This window comes from Galeopterus variegatus, unplaced genomic scaffold, assembly GCF_000696425.1.
Source record: "Galeopterus variegatus unplaced genomic scaffold, G_variegatus-3.0.2 Scaffold890, whole genome shotgun sequence".
NCBI classification, from domain to species: Eukaryota; Metazoa; Chordata; class Mammalia; order Dermoptera; family Cynocephalidae; genus Galeopterus; species Galeopterus variegatus.
The window spans coordinates 163,207-182,630 of record NW_007727001.1 but is presented as its reverse complement, the minus strand read 5'-3'; the positions used below and the strand labels follow the sequence as shown (position 1 = coordinate 182,630).

Below are 19,424 nucleotides of genomic sequence, written 5' to 3'. Positions count from 1 at the left end.
CCGGCCGGCTGGCAGTCGCTGCTCTCCTTCACCATCCTCTTCCTGGCCTGGCTTGCCGGCTTCAGCTCGCGCCTCTTCGCGGTCATCCGCTTCGAAAGCATCATCCACGAGTTCGACCCGTGGTAAGTGCCCCGCCGCCCCTCCCCCGCCCGCGGCCCGCGGGGACCTGGGACCAGCGTCTCTGCCCGCCGCGGCTCTCCGGACTTGTCCCCGCGCAGCCTCCGAGCCCCGCTCGCATCTCGGCTGAGGCGGGCGCGGGTCCCCTGCCCGTGGGCTAAGTTTGCTCCGAGCAGCTTGAGGCGGGGCGTCGGGGTCCGGGAGCGGAACCTTGACCCTTGGCCTGGGAAGTGTCAAGACTGCCCGGAGGGTGGACGCAGCCCCGAGCAGCCGGCTCCGGTCTCAGGGACCGGACCTGCACGCTAGGAGCCGGTAGGTCGCTCTTCGGCGGACTCGTGGCCGACTCCTCGCCCTCCCTGTCCGCGGCTTTCGTGTTGTTTCATTTTTGCGGGCGCGTTTTTGCTGGTTCGGATGGGATCAGCCAAGGGTTGCCCTGTTGCCGCTGGAGGTGAGTCCAGATGTGCCGGAACCCTGTCTGCTCAGCCTCGCAGTTTTATGCTTTTACCGTTTCTCTTTTTGCTCTCATTGTACGACAAGGGAAAAGGAGAGTGGGGTGTTGTGGGAGAGGAAATAATATCCCTGAAAGTGATCTGAAAGCTAGCGAGTCTTATTTATTTAGCATTAGGTATTTTCAAGAGTGGCTCTTTTCAAGGCCCGTAAGTGCACTCAGCTCCTCACTGTTTCCACTATCATCTTGGGTTGCTTTTTAGAGCCAGATCATTACTCTGTTAGCCAAACTGTCACCCTTAGTGTGTTATGCACAATATTCGAAAGCATTGCATTAGTTTCTTTATTGGTCTCTGCAGGAAGGTTTGTGGATAAAAGAACGAACAGTGCCACAGTTATGGGAGCCTTAGATTATAATACCGAAGTTGCGCATAGTATAAGGGGCTGACCTGAATGTTTTAGGAAGTTTCTGTACTGGTCTGTGAATTACCTAGATAGGAATATTGCTTTAACTTTTTTCCCCAACTTGCCCAACCTTAGTTAAGTTTTTTCACCTGAGAGTATGCCTTTCAAACTAATTTAATTCATCTTGTTGACCTATTAACCTTGAATTAATCTTGCTTCTTTATAATTAGACCAGATTAAACTTTGGATCTTTGTTTTATCATTTGAAATACACAGAGAGAGAATCTTCTTGAGACTTAATAAATAAATAATAAATGTTTCGGTGGGCCAGTTACCCATATATTGAAATACCGGATTTAAGTTCTGCTGTTATGGAGAGAAAAAAATGATACTGCAAGATGTATTGTACACCAGAGGGGCTAACTCATGGAGAATTCAATTTAGATAAACAGTTAATTGCCGTGACATTCTTCCCTGAGACATTTTACTCCTATTTTAGAGGTTTTGTTTTTTTTTCCTAAAACTAGTTTTTTGTTTTTGTTTTTTTAAATAACCTTTATGTTTCTTGGAATCACAGAAGAAAATATATTAGTGTGGATTATTTATGAGTCTAAAGATATCTGTGAAGGCTTACTGACTAGACACAATATTCTTAGCTTTGAAACATTTAAGCAAATTAGGTAAAAATAAAATTGGAACCAGAAAATGAAATCTGCTCGTATTTATTGACCAATGCAAAAAGCAAAAGTTCTGTCTTTTCAGATTAAAGCAGCAGAAGTGCATGGTTGATCAAACATTTTGGGTAACAAAAATTGTAAATAATATTTCCAGAGAGTAAGTAACATTTTTACAAATAGAAGGCGCAGTGCTGTAGTAGCAGCTCTGAGGCTGAAATTAAGGATTGCAGAAAAATTCACAACTAAATGATGATTTTTGTTATTTTTCCTTATTCTGAAGGAATGTTAGAAATCTGCATCAAGTTAGCCAAAGATCACTACTAAAACTGAATAAATGTAATCATGAAAAGGCTTATTGGGTTGCTTCACAGATAAAATAGTTAAATTTTTTTTTTTAAGTTTGGCCAAAAATTGAAAGTCGATTTCTTTCTCCAGTTTTAAAAATACTCTTGGAGGGCATAACCCTTTTTCTTTCATCCACATGGAAATCTGTTTCACTTACATTTTTCTATGTATGAAAACAGATTTATGACACATAATTTTGCTAACTGTACCATTTGAATTTTAATTCATATATACTAATCTAAAAATATGTACATCTCTTCAGTCTTGACCTACTTAATTTAGGTATTCTGCTTATGCAGTTTTAATATTTACACTTATATTTTTGTTTAAAAGGTTATGCTCATGATGTTAGGTAATTCTGAAGTAGTAAACAGATTTATGTAGTAAAAGAATTGTCCCTATACCTTACTGTAAATGGAGACTTGTCAGTATGAATCTAAAATAATGTCTAATTCAGGTAACTTAATGAGAATCAAAAAAATACCTTGTTTGCCAACTTTAACTTTTCTTTTCATACCTTTTGAAGATCTCAAGTGGTTAAGCATCTCATTCGTTCTTCTCTCTCATTCTTATAATCATTCTTATTGGAAAAATTTAAAAGGGGGTAGTGTGTAGATTGCTTGTCATTATTACTTTGGATTTTTAAAGCAGTTTCCTGCCAAAGCTATTAATAATACCAACACTTTAACTGGCCTGCAGTCTAACACTCTATCTGGTGTTATACTAGCTTGGGAGTTGCTCATATTGCCATTTTATCATGTAGTAATGACATTAACCTTTAATAATATTTAAATGTTCCTCTCTGGCTCTGTGTCCACAAACCAATTTATTCTGGTCTGCCCACACCTTCCCTAACCACTTTTTCCTTATCTGTCATAGCTTTCATTCTGAAGCCTGTTTAGTGAAAGCTTTACTCTATTTGATGGTGAGTTATTTCTATAAATTTTACAGTAGTTCTTAAATTGTCTAAGACTCAAGTTAGCTGCCAAAAGTGACTCATTGTCATAAAGTACTTGTTTTTTAAATTTGTCACCCAAGTTATTTTATAAATCTTACCAACTGTTATAAGGGGTGGTATATGATGCTAAATGATAAATATATTAATTGAATTAAAGTACACTGCACTATTTTAGAACTTAGCAACACTGTTGGTAACCATCTCCTCACCTTTTCACTTTAGTAATTTCCTTCCTTATTAGTTGATTAGACATTAGGAAGCAGTTTTAGACTATGTTGTCTGTACTTGCCAAACATTTGGTTGATCTACTAGTTTAACAACACCTAACTTTTCTTCTTCTTATCTGGAACAAAATGTAGTTCCTATGTGTTTTTGTAGTAACTGTTAATAATTTTACGTTATATTAGCCAGGTACCTTTTCAATAACCATTATCTTGTTAAATTGTGGTAGCTTTTCCCATAGAAGCAATGTGAAAGCTCCCTATGTGAGGAGAGCTGCCCTTTTCCCTGTCTTCACAGGTTATAATGGGTTTTCCCTAGAGAGAGAGAGAATTTTCTGAGCCTTGGGTTTTGGCTGCAGTTAGCAAAAAGGCAGCAGATGCCTTTTTGCAGGCCACAAAGGTTGCAGTTAGAGTTGAAACTTGGAATGCAGTTTTTCTATAGAAACTATGGTATAAATAGGCTAATTAGTACAAACAAGTTTTCAAAGAAATGATAAACCTTTGGAACATAAACTTTTTGTAAGTTGGGTACTACTTCCTGTACTGTGTGGTCTCCATGTTTTTCTTCACTTGCAGATGACAAAAAGAGGATCTTGACCTCTGTTCTAAAGAAGACAAAAATGGGTAACAAAAGTAGATTTAGAACACAAATGTCCCTAAGTCTTAAAGTCACTTTGACTGTGGGATGGGATCATTAGCAACAGCAGTGCAGCTGCACTTCAGAACAGGTATACTGTCACTGATTTCATTGCAATTTTTAAATTTTCTTGCCTTGAATTTTTGAGATTATTCTAAATTACAAGTGCGGGGAGGTGCAGCAAATGCCTTGAGCCACTGGGTTGGATGATGGGATTGGATCTGCTCCCATTTTGGTGGGTAAGTGTGGTGGCTACTATAGGTAATAATCATGGATTTCATGAGGCATGTAATAGGTCCTGGGGTAGTTAGGCTCTGTCATTAAAGACCTTGGAAATTTTTCTTTCCCTTTAGTATTTTCACATCTTGAGGACTAAATTGGGTAGGACTGCATGCATCTTACTGCCATGAGTAGTTTACATAAAGACAATATTGGTCATAGGCCAAGCATTATCAACTCAAAATAAGGATTTACGTTAGGGCCGGCCCGGTGGCGCATGCTACAGTGCGCTGCTTGGGAGCGTGGTGGTGCTCCCGCCGAGGGTTCGGATCCCACATACAGACCGGTTCCCGCTCACTGGCTGAGCGAGGGGCGGGCGCAGCACCGAGGGTTGCGATCCCGTTGCCGGTCCCTGTCCGGTACGGGCGCGACACTGAGGGTTGCAGTCCGTTGCCGGACACGAAAAAAGACAAAAAGGGGAAAAAAAAGGATTTACGTTATAGGCTCTGGCCCAGTTGTTATGAATATGGGGTAATTTACTAGTCTGCCTGTACCTAATCTGTCTTCAATTTTTATGCTCTCAAGTTTTGAGTGTATGAGAAAAATGTTAAAATTTCTTTTTTTTTTTTTTTATATGACCGGTAAGGGGATCTTAACCCTTGGCTTGGTGTTGTCAGCACCGCACTCTCCTGAGTGAGCCACAGGCAGGCCCTGAAAAATGTTAAGATTTCTGCTTATTGTAATATCTTAGTATTCATCAGTTCACATGTGTCCTCAGAAATAAAGAATGGAAAGGTTAATATTCTCCAGTGACTGAATCACGTTTTTTTCTCAATTCGTTTGCTTTGAATATTTAATGATCTTGGGGAGCGACAATACTGCAGTTAACTTGAATTATAAAGCCCCCACAATTCAACAGACCTATATATTGCTAAATTATTATATTATGAAAATTTTTTTCTTTTTTTCTTTTTTTTGGTTCTTATATTATGAAAATTTTCAAACGTACAGGCAAGTTGAAAGAATTTTATAGTGAGCACTCATATACTAACCACCTAGATTCTACAATTTATATTTTACTTTTTTTTTTTTTATCTTTCTATTACTGCTTTTAAATCTTGCTTGGAGACAGACTGGTAGTGAGTCCATTGTTTACTGCAACATGAAGAATGTTATCTTTGTTCCCTAACTCCATGATAGATGATCTCTTATTTCCAACTAGTATTTGTTTTCTATAATACCTGAGTACAATGTGTGCAAATATTGTATCTGTACTGCAGTTGGACTGCAGGTTAGGATCAGATTCCCTCATTCCAGGTTTTGGTTAGTAGCTTGCCTGAGTACCATATAAGTCAGTACATTAGCCTGATGTACTGTTAAATGACCCATTTGTTAAATGACTTGACTTTGCTGAATCTGGTGTCTCAGGAGGAACTTTGAAGTGGTTAGAAGGGTATTGATGTTGGTTTTATGAAACTTAATTTTTTGTGTAAGTCCCAAATACTGGTGAATTATTAGAAGGCTTTTATTGGTCAGACTTGTTTCATCCAGATGTAATGCTTTAGTTTTATAGATTGCAGTGGCTTCTGTAAGTCCCTACAATAAATAGGAAAAAAGGAAAACATTTAAATAATATAGGACTCACAAATATATTGTATGGGCCAAATTAATACTATCGAAAGGGAAAAACATTTACTGTAAATGGTTAACCTGCTACTCTGTCTTCATCTCTATCTGTTTTACCTGATTTTGATGCATACTTTTAGTTTTTAAACTACTTACTCTTCTGAGAAGGCTTCTATGTCTTTGCCTTACCTACTTCTGACCATGGATAATTTTCAGGAGTTTAGAAGTTGATAGAAAGTGGCAAAATCATAGGATTGAAAAAAGGAGAGAGGGAGGATTATGTTAGGTGGGAGTAACTGTTGGGAAAGATGGGAGCAGTTAACTGGCATTTGTAGGCTTGCCAGAAAATCTAACCACTATTTAGAATTTCATGTCTTTGGAAAAATGCTTTTATAGTTTCAAATGAAAGAATCTAAACATATTTTGGAATATAACCTGTACATAGTTGGTGAATGCCTTTATGTTATTAAAGTTTGTACAGTTTGTAGATAAACGCATATCTAAAGAATTGACAGTTGCAGTAATTAAATCGACCATATTATCTGTGACTTTTTTTTGTTTTTCTTTCTTTCTTTGGAACTTAGTATTGCAGGATAACTTTAATATGTGTTCTAAATAGTAGTAGTTTTTACAGTGTCTTACAATCCAATGGTATCTTAGAATTGAGGTAACATCTTTTGTTTCCATAAACAAAAGATATTTTAATTCAGTATTCCCCAGTAGGATGGAAGAACACAGCTCTGCCTGAGTCTAGAGCGTGTGTTGTTTTTACTGCATCTTCTGCCTCCAAGGCAGGCTTAAATGAAAGTATCCTCCATTTAATTTATGATTTTTTAATCAGCTGCCCTGATTTAAGTCTTAACATATTGGCCTATCAAAATGGCTGGTTGCAATCTGTGCTCTAGTTAACTAAGCTCACTAGTTGGATGACAGTTTTGATGTGAGAAAGAGAGAATTAATTGATGGTTTTAAGTTCTTTAACCCCGAATGACTAGGGAGTTTTCAGAAACAGAGCTTTTTAGGGAGTAGCTGAATGGGAGGAAAAGATGATTGAATCCAATTGAATGTTTTCATTTAGATTCATTTTGTCTGTAAAAAGTTCATAGTAATGGGATCGGAAGTATTAAGCTTAAGCCATCTGGTTAAAGGAATGGAATTATGAGGTGGACAGCTATACTTAGCCTAAAGGATTTTTAGAGTATATGTTGCCTGCTTATCTTCCTCTTTTTGGACAAAGAAGCTAAAGATCAGAGGGATGAAATACATTTTCTAAGGTGGTGCAGTTGCAGCATGGCTTGATTCTTTAGAGGGATATTTTGAGAAGTTGTTTGAAAATTGTTCCTGCAGAAGATTTGGAGAAGTTACTTTCTACCACTCACTTTAAATTAACAATACTGGAAATTTTGGCAATTCAAGTTTAGATATGGAAACAAATAGAGCTTTCATGTGAAATTTGACTTCTTTGAAATTGGTGACTTAAAAATTGTGTACACTGGTTGGTTGCCTGTGATCTCTATAAATTAATAGTTTAAGTTTAACAACTTTTTTTTTTTTTTTTTACTTTTTTTGTTCATTCTTTTCAAAAGGGAAATGTTATTGCATAAAGATATAGTTAAAGAAATTTTCTTCTATATTAGTAAAGTGTTAAAGTATTAGTGATTAGTTGATAACCAAGGCAGTAATGTTTCTTTAGGGGTTTTCTTTTAATTTCTTTTTCATGCCTTACATGTTTATTAGCTATTCTCAGGTAGTTAAAGATTTTTCTGCCCAGTATGATATTCTTTTCTTTAGTGATATCTAACAGTCCTTTCAACCTACAAAAGACTTCAAATGAATTTGTTTTTAAACTTAAAATATAGTCCTGCTCACTCCCACTCCCACTCCCATTCCTCCTCTCCTTCTCCATAGATATGTTGCAGTGTATGAGAGATATATATGCATGGGGGTTCTTCACAAAGTTTGTGGAAAAATGTAATTGAAAGGTAATTGCATTTTTCCATGAACTTTTTGAAGGTCCCCTGTGTAAACACTAACGTTAAAGGTAAAAGTTTATACTGTTGTTCACACCATTAAAAAATTAAAATATAGTAATTCACAATTTCTAAAGTTCAAGTATAAGCACAGCTTAAATTATTGTTTGTTGCTAGACAAATTTGTCTTAAGAAGAACATAGGCCAAATTGATGGAATGGAGTTGGAGAAAAAGATCATGACCAAAACTCGCTTGTGACCACCATTCCTACTAGTATATATATGTTTACTTCATGCCTATTCTTAAAACACCAGTAACTCCTGCAAAGTAGACTACATCCTATTTAAGAAGATTTATTATTAAAGTAAATTATTATACTATCTTATTTGTGTAATCCACAACAAAAATAATGGAACACAGAGTTATTAGATGGTAACACTCTTGTAATCTTTGAGATATTCTTTGAAAATAAGTCTTAAATGTTTACACAAACGAGCAAAGAAATATGTTCTGCAAGGGCTTTTAATATAGGTGAAAAGGTGTTCAGCTTCAGTCTGTAGAACAATGCTTTTATTGTAAAATATAACACATTCTGAAAAGTATAAATCTAATGTACAATAGAATGAAAACCCATGTGACCATCACCCAGATCAATATCATTTTCACCACCTCAGAAGCACTTGTGTGTGTTTTTTCAATCCCCTACCTCCTAACTTTTATAGTAATTATATCCTTGCTTTTTCTTATAGGTGGTAAAACTCTGTGCATTGCCAAATAATATAATTTAGTTTTTCCTATTTTTAAACTTCGATAAATGGAATCATGGCTTTTGTGTCTTGCTTTTTTGCTCAGCATTATTTTTAAGAGTCATCTTCACAGGTCAAAAGGTTGTTGAGAGTATGTGGGTAATAAGGTTTAGCAGTAATTTGACTAAGCAGGCTTCTTATCCATATGAGGAGGTTGCCTGTTTTTTACAGAGGGAAGTGCCTATAGGAAATGAAAATGGAAGCCATCCTTCAATTCAGTCGAGATCAAAAATTACCTCAAAGATGAACTCTTGAGCTACAGTCAACCACCGTGTCTCCAGATGACCTTGACAACTTTTTTTAAGGCACTAACTGGCCAGAGAGATTTAGTCTTTCAACAGACACCGAGAATACAGGGAAGTGGGGTGGAGGAGGAGAGAGACATCACTGTCAAGAGACACATGATAATCAGATGAACCCAAAATTATGTCAACTATTGTTCATTTTAAAGTACGTATATTAAAATTGGCATAAGGGAGGGAATGGTTACTTGGTAGTTCTTGAAGGAAGGAAAGAGTAAAGGGGATCTGAGCTGAAGGAATTTAGAAAAATCCTAAGGAATGAACTGTTTGATGTATTGGTATTTTTGTAGAGGACTGTTGATCCTGGGTTGTGTGTATGGAGGTGGGTGAGTGTGTGTGTGTAGATGTGGAATCTTGAATATCTTGCATTTCTCTTATATTGTTTTCCATGTTGCTTTCTTCTCCCAGTCTTTCATAGCTACCACTTTTATTCTTTTTCATTTCTTTATTTCCTTTATTGATTTAGTAGCTGTTTTGGTCTTCAGGAAGAATGGAGGAGGTGTGAAATTAATAAGATTCTTTCAGAAACTGTTCTCAGTGAATAAAAAGTTTAATTCAAAGAACAGTAAAGAAAAGGTCATGGGACTTTCTTTACATAGGAACTTGGAGGAGAACTATGTCTTAGCAAATGTTTCAGGATATTGGAAACGTGATTCCAACTTACAAACTTTTAATTAGAAAACAGTTCTTAAGTGAATTAATAAACATGAATACTCTCAAATACATTTCTATTTATTGGTCAGATGATTTTGATCAAATTTGATGGTATTTTTTTGCTACACATTAGTATGGAACCCATGCTATTTGAGTAGATAACCGTTTATTTCTTTTGTGAACAAATAATGGACTGTTGTCATAGTTAATTGTTAGTTCAAGAAAAACTTAAATCTAGGACTGTCTTTGTTCAGACTCTCAATTTGGCCAGTCAGTATTCTACAGAATTCAAACTTAAAATTTAAATCAAGTATCATAAGGAAGGTATACATACTTATGTCCCATCTCTACACAATCCCATGTAGTACATGCCAGAGAGTAATAAAATGATTTGACTTTGGATAATGGTCCAACCTAATGATTTAAGCTGTTTTAACTAGTGTTCCTCTTGTATGAACTCCCAAGGTGTAGATACTTTTCTGACTTGTATTAACTAGTAAGAAACATGCCAGGCATACTTTTTTCAGAAATAACAATCGCATATAGCTTATCTTTATATAAGAGATACAGGTATGGATTTTATTAACCCCAGTATAAAAGAAACTTACTTTAGTTAAATTTTGCTTAGGACTGTTCATTTGACTAAATAGGCCAGAGCTGTTTTGAAGATTTCAACACTTGTAATGTGAAAACACTCAAGAGGACTTAAGTTTATTCTTTGCCTAAATTGGTAAGATACTGGTTTGTTTGTTTTTTTTTTAAAGAGATGACCAGTAAGGGAATCTTAACCCTTGACTTGGTGTTGTCAGCACCAGGCTCTCCCAAGTGAGCTAACTGGCCATCCCTACATAGGGATCCAAACCTGTGGCCTTGGTGTTACCAACACCACACTCTCCCAAGTGAGCCACGGGCCAGCTCTGTAAGATGCTGTTTTAATGTTGAACTTTGGGCTCATTTTCCCCTTTAATGAGTAGTAATGATAACTTCTTATTCTTGTTGGCATTATTATAGAGACAAACAAAAGATCCTTTACATCAAGAACATCTTTTCTAATCTTCGTAGAATATCCTACATAGTACTAGGGACATAGTGAGTCCTCAGCGAATATTGACAGATCCTTTATTCTTAATGATAACCACATTTTATGTTTTGGCGGTGATAGTAATAGTATACAAGTCTCTGTTGTTATTGTGTAATGCCTTGGTAAATCTTGGAGTTGACTGTGATGTCAGTAAAATCATATGTGTAGTGAACATTAATCCCACTTTCAATAAAGGTGTCACTTTAATCTTACAGAAGGAGGAAAGAGTTGATGATGAAGAAAGGAGATGATAATGCCTTTAGAAGAAATGATTTATGTGAGCTTCATTGATTGTGTCAGCATGGGAGATGAATGGCTGGATGGATACCTTAGGAAGAACTTTGAGGGAAATTTTAATTTCATGAGTATTTTTTCCAAGTACAAATAATTCTAGGAGAGTTCTGTCTCAAGTTTTAACTCACTAGTTAAGGAGCATTGAATAATGGAAGACAGATTAGTTAATATCCAAAAAACCATATGAATTATAAAAGTTTTGTTAATTTTTGAGATAAATGAAAAAAAGAAAGAGGCCAGCAACAAAAGTAAAATCTACAAGCTGGCATTTTCTTTGAACTTGAGAAAAATATCCTGGTGTGGAGGAATAGTAAGAATTGAAATTATCATTGCATACATAGGCATTAGTTAGAATATACTAAATTCATGCCAATGATGAGTTTAGGAGGGGGTGGGGATTAATGATCCATTTGGTTTCATGGCTCTTGATTTAACTTTGTGATTATAGGTAATTAATATGCAAATTAAGCAACACTTTAGGAAGCCATCACAGCTCAGATTGATCTTATTTAAACTTTACCATAAAGAGTTAAAAGATACTAAAGAAAAACAATCAGGAGTGAAATAAGGTGCTAGTCTCCATTAAAGTGTCTTTGCAGTGGAAAGAGCTTTGTCTATGTCTAGTTACTGGGAGAATCATTGAATATTGTAGATCTTGTGAGTTAAATAAGCCAAGATATAAAACCTTTATCTTCTTTTACTATGAATTGAACAATAAAAAAATGACTGGTCAGCTCTTTATATTATCATTCTGTCTAGTAATAGCAATATTCCTGTGAGTCTTAAAACTGATAATGCTGTAATGATCTCATAAAATGTTTTTGCTTAAAAATAATGTGTGCTGTTTTTTTAATCAATTTTATCAGTGTGCCTTTTTTCTTTTTTTAAATTAATTTATTCATTTTTAATTTTTTTTTACACTCTAAGATGTGGAACAGTTGGGGGGACGGGAAGAGGGGAAAGGGAGCTGGATAGGGTTGGAGGAGGAGGAAGGAGAGAAAAAATCTATAGTGAGCAGGGTTTCTTTGGTACATTGACACTTAAAACTGCACGTGTTTTTAATTAAAATTTTTTTATTGAAACAATTGATTATACATATTTGTGGGGTACAGAGTTGACTATCGGTACTTGTGTGCAATATGTGATGATCAAATCTGGATAATTGGTATATTCATCATTACAAAACATAATTCTTTGTGTACATTAACCAATATCTTGCTACCCCCCTCACCCTCCCCCTTTCTCCCCTCTAGTAACCACAGTTCTGTTCTCTCCTTCTTAAAGTTCAATGTATTATTGTGATTCTTCCTTTCTTCCTCCCACTTGTGAGTGAGGACATGAGGTATTTCTCTTTCTATGCCTCGCTTAATTTCACTTAACGTGTTTTTCTCCAAGCTCATCCATGTTGCTGCAAATGGCAGAATTTCATTCTTTTTTGTATGGCTGAGTAGTATTTCATTGTGTATATATACACATTTTCTATATCCAGTCATCTGTCAGTGGACATTCAGGTTGGTTCCATATTTGGCTATTACAGAGCTGCAGTAAACATGGGAGTGCAGGTATCTCTTTGACATGATGGTTTCCATTCCTTTGGGTATATACCCAGTAGTGAGATTGCTGGTTTGTATGGTAGTTCTCTCTGTAGTTGCGAAAAACCTCTATACTGTTTTTCATAATGACTGTACTAATTTACAGTCCCACCAACAGTGTATAAGGGTTCCTCTTTCTCCACATCTTTGCCAGCATTTGTTATCCTCTGTCTTTTTGATAATAGCGAGTCTAACTGGGGTGAGATGATAGCTCTATGTGGTTTTGATTTGCTCTTCCCAGATGCTGAGTGACGTTGAACATTTTTTCATATGTCTGTTGGCCATTTGTATGTCTTCCTTTGAAAAATGTCTGTCTGTTCAGCTCCTTTGCCCATTTTTAATTGGATTATTTGTTTTTCACTGTTGAGTTCCTTATATATTCTGGTATTAATCACTTGTTGAATGTATAGTTTGCAAATATTTTCTCCCATTCTGTGGTTGTCTTTTCACTGTTGATTGTTTCTTTTGCTGTGCAGAAGCTTTTTAGTTTGATATGGTCCCTTTTTTTTTTCTTTTGCTGCCTGTGCTTTTAAGATCTTATTCATAGTCTTTGCCCAGTCCTACATCCTGTAGTTTATCCCCTATGTTTTCTTCTAGGAGTTTTATAGTTTCAGGTCTCATGTTTAAGTCTTTAGTCCATTTTGAGTTGATTTTAGTATATGGCAAGAGGTATAGGTCTAGTTTCATTCTTCTACACATGGGTATCCAGTTTTCCTGACACCATTTATTGAAGAAATTGTCCTTTCCCCTGTGTATATTCTTGGTGCCTTTGTCAAAGACCAGTTGGCTGTAAGTTTGTGGGTTGATTTCTGGATTCTCTATTCTGTTCATTGGTCTGTGTGTCTGTTTTTATGCCAGTACCAGGCTGGGGGTTTTTTTGTTTTTGTTTTTAAAGATGACCTGTAAGGGGATCTTAACCCTTGATTTGGTGATGTCAGCACCACACTCTCCCAAGTGAGCCATGGGCCGGCCCTTACCATGCTGTTTTGGTTACTGTAGCTTTGTTGTATAATTTGAAGTCAGGTAGTGTAATGACTCTGGCTATATTTTCTTTGCTTAGGATTGCTTTGGCTGTTTGGGGTTTTTTGTTGTTCCACATGAATGTTAGGATTGTTTTTTCTATTTCTGTGAAGAATGTAGTTGGTATTTTAGTGGGGATTGCATTGAAATCTGCAGATCACTCTGGGTAGTATGGACATTTTCACAACATTAATTCTTCCAATCCATGAACATGGGATGTCTTTCCATCTTTTTGGGTCCCCTTTAATTTCTTTCAGCAGTAATTTGTAATTCTCTCTCTTTTTTTTTTTTTTTTTGTGACCGGTAAGGGGAATGTAACCCTTGGCTTGGTGTTGCCCACACCGCGCTCAGCCAGTGAGCGCACCGGCCATCCCTATATAGCATCTGAACCCGCAGCCTTGGCGCTCCCAGCGCCACACTCTCCCGAGTGAGCCACGGGGTCGGCCCAGTAATTTGTAATTCTCATTGTGGAGATCATTCACCTCCTTGGTTAAATTTTTTCCTAGATATTGTATTTCAGGGGTAGCTATTGTAAATGGACTTGTTTCTTGGTTTCTTTTCTGCTAGTTCATTGTTGGAGTATAAAAACACTACTGATTCTGTCTATTGCTTTTATATCCTGAACCTTTACTGAATTTATCAGCTCAAAGAGTTTTTTGGTCAAGTCTTTAGGTTTTTCTGTATATAGGATCATGTCATCTGTAAACAGGGACAATTTGACTTCATCTTTTACAATTTGGATGCCCTTTATTTCTTTCTCTTGCCTGATTGCTCTGGCTAGTACCTTCAATACTACATTAAATAGGAGTGGTAAGAGTAAGCATCCTTGCCTTGTTCTTGTTCTTAAAGGAAAAGCTTTCAGCTTTTCTCTATAGAATGATATTGGGGGTGGGTTTGCCATATATGGTTTTTATTGTGTTGCAGTACTTTCCTTCTGTGCCTTATTTGTTGAGTGTTTATCATGAATTTATGTTGAGTTTTGTCAAATGCTTTTTCAGTGTCTGTTGAGATAATCATGTTTTTGTTCTTAATTTTGTTTATGTAGTGTATCGTATTTATTGATTTTTGTTTTTGATAAACTTGCTCTATGGAAGTTTAATTTCAATCCCAAGATCATATTTACTCTAGACATAGCTAAGAAGGCTTTTATTTTAATATGCTAAGCAGCTTTCTGGCATTTGAAGGAAAAGGATAATGAAACTATGTGAGGTAGATGAAATAAGTCCAATCTTAAAACTGCATAAAGGCCAGTCATATGTTCAAGGTAGGAAAATGAGCTTGAGGAGCAACTAAAAATCTTTTTAAATAAAGATATTTTTTGAAGATTGTTAAAATGAGTCACTTCATTAGAAAGGAAGATCTTAGGAAGATCTTTTCTTCTGTTGAAGGTACTTTATTTTTAAAACAATTTACCACATTTAAATAACATGTCTATTATGAACAGCCTTTATAGGAAAGGTTTTCCTTTTGCAATAAAAATAACTCCAAATGTTTAAAAAGTGTTTGTGTAATTTAAGTGTTTATAACTGTTGGATATGAATCACAACATAATATAAAATTATATAAATAAATTTTTATAAATTGAAGTATATTTAAAATACAACTTGCATATAAAATAGGATATATATGCCATATATGTAATTATGAAACTTAATGATAAACACCTGTGAACCTTCTACCCAATAACAGAACTAGAACATTATTAACTTCACATCTATATGTGTTTCTTCTCTAGTCTGTATTGCCTTGATTTTCCTCTTAAGTCAGGATAATGGTTTCCTATTGCTTTGTTTAACATTTCCTTTTATTTTTTTTTTTAAAAACCCTCATATATATGTATAAACAATAGATTGCTAAGTTTTGCTTTGTTTGTAGCTTAAAAAATAGTATTATCCTTTATATATTCTTCTTTTACTAGCATTTATATATTTGTTAGTGATGTACATTTGAATTTCCAGTTTTTTATTATGAACAATGCTGCTGTAAACATTAAAACTGTTTTCTGATGCATATGTGTGCATGTTTGCTAGGGTGTATACCAGGTAGTGGAATTTTGTCATTAATATGTTTCAGTTACTTATAAAAATTTAAGTATTCCAAAACTTAGTGAGAAAACAGTGCTTTAGTATTTTTCAAAAGTCTGTGGATTAGGTGGGAAGTTCTTCTGTATCATGTGTCATCTGGGGTGCTGAGATGATTATAGTTATCTGTAGATTCAATATGCTGCAGTCAGCTGGCACTAAAATATCTGGGATGCCTGTATAGCTGAATCATCTGGAATCTTGAGTGAGCTCACCTGGGGCTTTTGGTTCCTCCATGTGTCTTCTTGGGCTGCCTCACAGTATGGTGGCTGGGTTCCAAGAAAGAGCATTCCAAGAGGGAGGAAGCTGCCAGCCCAACTAAGGGCTAAGCTTGGAATGGACATAGCATCACTTGTACTATATTGTTCAAAATAGACACAGGCCTAGATCAGTGTCAAGAGAGGAGGTACATATACAGGTAGGGGCAGACTTGTTTAGGTCCATGTTTGGAAACTCTACCACAATGTGTTTATTGGTTTTATCTCCTCTTCTGTGAAGTATCTGTTGATGTCTTTGGCCAGTTTTTTAATTGGGTTGTTTTGTCTTTTTCTTACTGATTTAATAGGAGGATATAAATATACAACACTAGTTCTGGGTTAAGTTTGTTGCAGATATCTTATTCGAGTTTGTGGCTTATTAGTCCTTACAGCAATCCTATGAGATAGACATTTTATTATCCCCATTTTAAATTTATTTATGGTCAATTATAATGTTTTAGATAAAGTGTGATTTGCCCAGAGTGATGTTCAGCCCCAAGTTCTTTCTAATCTTACCTGCCTTCCTTATTCCTCTTTTTTTTTGGGGGGGGGGGGGGTGGTTATTCTTTTGTATCAATCAGTCAGGATCTGCCAATACATTTCAAACCCTTGTTTATGTGTGTGTCTCTGAGGGTGTTATGGAGTTCTCAGAAGAAAGGAAAAAGGAATTGGGTGATATCTGAAATTTTCTTGCCTGCCCTTACCTCTGAGCTTTATTATGGGAATAAAGAATAAATGTAACAAAAATGTTTTTTCAAAATTTTTTTTTGGGGGGGGGGGTGGTGGTTATTCATTTGTATCAATCAGTCAGGATCTGCCAATACATTTCAAACCCTTGTTTATGTGTGTGTCTCTGAGGGTGTTATGGAGTTCTCAGAAGAAAGGAAAAAGGAATTGGGTGATATCTGAAATTTTCTTGCCTGCCCTTACCTCTGAGCTTTATTATGGGAATAAAGAATAAATGTAACAAAAATGTTTTTTCAAAATTATAATAGAAGTCAGAGATTCACAATTAATATTCAAATATTTGCCTTATGTACTTTAAAAAGAACACTGTAGGCATGCATCAAGTGCAGCTGAGTTGCTTTAAAACTGAAAATGCCACAGAGCAATAATGAATTTCAAAATGCAAGGCTTTGAATAAAACGAAACAGCTTTCTCTCATGTCTGAACAAATACAAAAAGATAATTAAACTTGCAGACACTTCTTCCCTACTCTCAAATTAGGAAGATTTGCTCTTTGTAAAAGAGTAGTTTCCAATCATTACAATTCCATATGTTGAAGACACCTCAGTATAGCTCTCTGGTTTAAAAGCAGTGCTTTAGGCAGCAGGACTTATTTTCATGTCACTTCATATTTCTTGGATTTAAGATCCAAAGGCAGAAGTGGAAGTGATAATAGTACTTCTGCTAATTGGAAGAATTTTTTGACATTTAGTGGAATACAGAACGTCTGGAGACTTTGACCTAGGAATGTTTCCACCAGTGATTTCAGCCATTGCATGACCAAACCTCTCATTTATTTTTATTCTCTACTGCCCCAGATTCTTCCACTTATAGTGTCATAAAGAATTAAGTTACCCTTCCTCAAAAAGTTAACTAAAGTATAACATGTTTTGAGAATTTAGTCCTTTGGGTTACAGTCAGGATTAAATAACACATCTGTACACTGTTTAGCTTGTGCCTGGTATGTAGTATGAACTCAATAAATAGCTACTGTATTCTTAAAAAAAATAAAAATAAAGTATAACATGTTTGCTATAATGTTGATATGATATTACCATGATAAATTTTAGGTGTCAGATAATTTGGTAAAAAATGTAATGCCAGATTCCACCGTGTTGAGCCTAGTATAATGCCATTTGTAAAACAGAGGAAAAAAGTTATGTCTTGTTAAAATTCAGTAAATGTATCTGTAACATTTGTAATTCTCAAAGTAAGTTTTTAGAGTATACCAAACATGCTAATCTCTGAGGACTTTAATATATGTTATGTTTTACAGAAATTGATGTTATTTTAAATATGTTAAGGATACTAAAGCTTTTATATAATTCAGTATTTATCACCTCTCCAACCCCTTTCAAAAGGTAGGAGAAAAGTGATTTATTCTCCTTTTATTCTTTTCATTTTTAACTCCTCTTTATTATATTTGCTGATATTTTGTTTGAAAAATGGGCAAAGAACAGGGGATTCAAACTAGGTAACTTGGATAGTTTTTGATTTCTTTGGAATATGGAATGAACTTTATACCTGAATGAGAATGTAGAAGTTTTGTTTGAGTGTTTGCCCCAAAGTGTTCTTTAGACCCCATGTCTCGGATATTGTAGTTCAAAATAATCTCTGATAATTTAAATTTGAAAAAAACTTCTTACCACATCCTTTTATGTTGATTTACAATACACATTAACATGTTATAGGCTGAGAAGTTCTTCAATAAACTGTTAATTTTATTTAATCTAGTATTTGCCATATTTAATTTAGGAATCACTATAGGGTTTGTTTGTTTGTTTTTTTTTTAGTTAGTGTTCCATGCATTTCAGTTTAGGAAAGACTTATCTAGTTGCTTTATTTGATATATGAGGAGCCCGAGGCCTCATGATGCTAAGTGACTTTCCCAAAATCATAGAGATTCAACCAGGACTGACAGACTTGCAGGATTTAAATCTTTATCTTTATCCTTTTGTTTGAATTACTGCATTATGAACATCAAGTATATCCACATTATAATTGGAACCTCTTTTTTTCCAAAACTGAACAAATGAGTATCTGCTATTTTATAACATCCCTCCTGACCTGCAGCTCCTCAATATTTAGTAATTTGTCAGCTTATGAGTATGCCTTCCCTTTAAGTCTTAACTAATTAAAGATGTCCAGAGAAGTCCTTATATACATTGCTTATTTTGAGTGATTGTTTTATTTTACTTTAATCTCTTTTTGTTGCTTTTGTGCCTGAGAGTATTACCTGCAGAATGTTGTTCATTTTGATTTTGAGCTTATTAGTTAGCCAAACCACTTTGATTTTTTCATCACAGCAAATTGTGGGTTGTGGGATGTTATTACTGTAGATAATGCATGTTAGTTATAAATCTTGATTCTATAGTATATGAATATGTGTTCTGATTTACATATAATACATATTTATATATGTAATGATTATTGGAAATCCTATTTATGTAGTATAATATATAATTATAAAATATCTAACAAGTTAGATAATATGTGATAACAATAAATAAATGTAAGCATAACAGGTTTATATATAATGTTTAGAGTTTTTTTTTGAAGATTACTGGTAAGGGGATCTTAACCCTTGACTTGGTGTTGTCAGCACTACACTCTCCCAAGTGAGCTAACTGGCCATCCCTATACAGGGATCCGAACTTGTGGCCTTGGTGTGTTATCAGCACCACACTCTCCCAAGTGAGCCACGGGCCAGCCCTGGAGATTTTTTCTATAATATATGAATATGTGTGCCTGACTTAAATATATATACTATACACACATACACAGGTGTGTGTGTGTGTTATGTAGAGAAAAAAAGAGACCACATGTGCCTGTCCTTTTGCCTAGGTATTTTAGATTTCAGTCTGTATTGGACTCAGCTTAGCAAAAAGTATGATTGGGATAGTTTTAATTTATCAAATATACTAATTTATATATGATCTTAGATTTTTTTTCAGGTTTCTTTTTTTTTTTTTTTTTTTTTTTACTTTT

The 19,424-nt window shown here is 35.3% G+C and overlaps 1 protein-coding gene across 1 annotated transcript in view; it reads left to right on the top strand.

Moving 5' to 3' along the window:
- The first annotated feature begins 28 nt into the window (after positions 1-28).
- The window catches only part of STT3B (STT3B, subunit of the oligosaccharyltransferase complex (catalytic)), a 111,925-nt gene continuing 92,529 nt past the window's right edge, over positions 29-19,424 (top strand). Inside the window, exon 1 of the mRNA XM_008573210.1 lies at positions 29-122. The gene's annotated coding sequence lies outside the window, so the exon portion shown is untranslated. The remainder of the gene's footprint in view (positions 123-19,424) is intronic.